Source organism: Malus sylvestris, chromosome 13 (assembly GCF_916048215.2).
Source record: "Malus sylvestris chromosome 13, drMalSylv7.2, whole genome shotgun sequence".
Taxonomy (NCBI): domain Eukaryota; kingdom Viridiplantae; phylum Streptophyta; class Magnoliopsida; order Rosales; family Rosaceae; genus Malus; species Malus sylvestris.
The window spans coordinates 37740030-37743083 of NC_062272.1; the positions used below are offsets into that span (position 1 = coordinate 37740030).

The 3054-nt window shown below is 40.0% G+C and overlaps 1 pseudogene; it reads right to left on the reverse strand.

Moving 5' to 3' along the window:
* Nucleotides 1–514: 514 nt before the first annotated feature.
* Nucleotides 515–2342, reverse strand: LOC126595473 (F-box/kelch-repeat protein At1g23390-like; annotated as a pseudogene).
* Nucleotides 2343–3054: the final 712 nt, after the last annotated feature.

Genomic DNA, 3054 nt, shown 5'->3' on the forward strand with positions numbered 1-3054 from the left:
GGCATAAAAAAGAACCTTATGTGGACTTAACCCATCCACGACAATCCTTGATAAACGAGAAGTCCGAAGTTACTTGGGGCGCAAGTAATCAACCTACCTCTTAGTCTTATTTCTATTACATTATGATTATCATAGAACGCTTAAGCATGGAAAGGATTCTGATAGGAAGCCTCAAGGCCTACACCTAAGGCCCCACAAAGGCACCTATTTGGATTCATTCCGTTCTGCGGTCTAGAACGTTTGAGTATAAGAACGAACTCTAATGGGAAGCCTCAAGGCCTACATCTAAGGCCCTACAAAGGCACCTATTTGGGTTCATTCTACCTCTCAGACTCGGGTAATCAGAAGTATAATAGTTATAAGACTGATGCATTCACGAGAACACATTTTAATGTAATATGTGTCACGATTATTTCGATGTATTAAATTCAACGAAGGCTCTCAAAACAACATAGTCCTTGGTAAAGTAAAAATATATATGATTAATCTTCCACCATGATTCTTGCTTTCTTTTTCAAACCACTTTCAGCGCTCTAAGTTGTTCGGCTTTATGCAAATCCGGTAGACCAACATTCGAACACGTCACCACCAACTTCTGCATTCGGGTGCCGTCGTTCACAACTGTATTCCGTACGCTCCCCCGCCTGCACCCGCCGTCGACAAGCTCGTAGAGGATCAACTCCTCCCGCGGCCAAGTGTTATGCAGGCACACCATATCTCTCGTGCAGCTCATCGAAATCGTGTCCGTGGAGTCGGTCTCACCCTTCAGCTTCTCCACCATCACCGGCGGCATCTCCCCAATCAACTTTTTGCACTCAAGCGACACCCCGTTCACTTCCCACATTTTTACGATTTTCAAATTCACCGCGATTCCGACAGCCTCCACTAAAATAAAGCGGCCATTAGCAAATCCTGTCACGGCTCCGAACACCATCGCGTCGGGACACAGATCGTACGGTCCACAACACGTCTTGGAATCTGGATCGAACGTGTAGGATAAACCGGTGTTTTTATTCGTCACGTACATTTTGCTGTCGTCGACGGCAACAGAGAGCCACGTGGAGGTAGCGGAGTCCTTGAGGATAACGGGCATTGAGTTGCACATTCCTATATGCTCTCCCTCGTGTCGGATGGCCAGGTGGTAGTCCTCGTAATCGCAGGTGCCGCCTGCGACGACTATGCGCACCGGCGGAGCCAGGATTTATTGTGAGAATGAGCTCACACAAGTATAGAAAAAAAAAAAACAAATAGTGGTTACAAAATTACGAATGCAAAAACATCATAAAAATATCCAAATAATTAAGTAGTCAAAATTAACATATGATTACATAATTTTATCTATTTATAGTAATCATAATTATTCTCGATGAATTTCATATTTTAAAACCATTGCATGATGTCATCTATACTACTGAAATAATTATTAAAATCAATGGAGAGAATTACTAAAAAATTTGCAAACCCTAAAACTCAAGTAAGGTAGGATAGAATAGAAACAAATATTTTATAGAGAATAATAGAGTTTTACAAACCTTATTTGTTCTTTATTCAATAAGTTGAGATTTGGAATGAATAAATATATGAAATTCAAGAAGAATATGGGGAATAACTCTGCCAATGCACGAGTGAAAGACGATTTTATTAGTTAAAAGTGAATGATGGGTTTTAATTTAAAAGTTTTATTGATTTGTAATAAATGACCATTTGAAATATTATTCTTAATTCTAGGATAGGATTTGGATGAAAAGATAGATAAATAATTAGATAAGTGTTGAGAAGAGTTGCAAAGCATAGAAATAAGTGTAATACTAATCTTGCTTTTTCAAGTCAGGGTAAGCCTAGGACTACTCTAGTCCTCATGTGCCTCCACCAGTGACTATGCGGTGGCCCACCAGCGCGACAATTGGGTCGCTACGCCAGACGAACAGGGGGTCCACGTGGTTCCACGTGTGGTGCAGGGGGTCCTTTGAGAAGGCGAATTTGGAGGGAGACAGTCTGTAGAAGAGTGTGGAGTGGGAGGATTGAAGGGTGCATATGAAATTGATGGACGGTTGTGAGTGGATGTCGACCCAAGCGTGAGAGGCAGGGTCGTAAGCACGTGCGGTGGTCTTGTAGGGAGATCTGGTGGTTTGGGCGAGGATAATGAGTCAGGGCTTGATGCTTCAGTTGAGGTGGCAGAGGGAGAAGGGGACGGCGCAATTCCAGGACTTGGACACGTGACAGGCAGGAACGAGGTGAAGGAGAGGCATGTGGTAGAGCATGGCCTCTAAGATGTATTTGTGTTTAATGACACGTGGTGTACACATATCCCACAATTTGTTTAGTGACACACAGTGTACCATTCCGTGTACCGGTCACACTGAAAAATCTCTTGTGGGAAAGGGGCGGGATGTGTATATAGGGAATGCGTAGTGGATGGAATTAATCCGATGAGTAATGTTATTCATACCATGTTTTTATACCACATTTCTATACTAGTTTAGGTGGCATCTGATGTGGACGACCACATCTTTGAAAAGTTTGCAAAACCCAAGAAAAGGAAAGAGAAAAACTCCTCGTATACCATAATCATCATTTAATTAACTAGTTTTTTTAATTATTAGTTTATTAAATAATGAACTAAATTTAAAAATCTAATTAATTCAAATGATGTGGCTATCAACATCAAATGCCATCTAAGGAGGTATGAAAATATGGTACAAAAACATGGTATGAATAACATTACTCTAATCATATTTAATTAATTAAGGGTCTTTATCACAAATAGTTCCTGAAATTGAAGTGCCCCATCAAGATGGTCCTTGAAATTGAAAATTGATTAATGTAGTCCCTGAAATTGAGTGTTGCAAATTAATGTGTTCTTTATGTCACAATTCTGTTAAAAATTATGTTATGTGTTGATGTGGCCAATAATTGGGTCCCACAAGTTTAATTAAATAATACCATATAATTAAAAATAATTTTTCTTTTTATATAATTAAAAACTAAATAAAAATAAAAATCTTCCTCCTCTTCCCTTCCACGACCTTCTGTCCCCTTCCCTATCGATCTCAA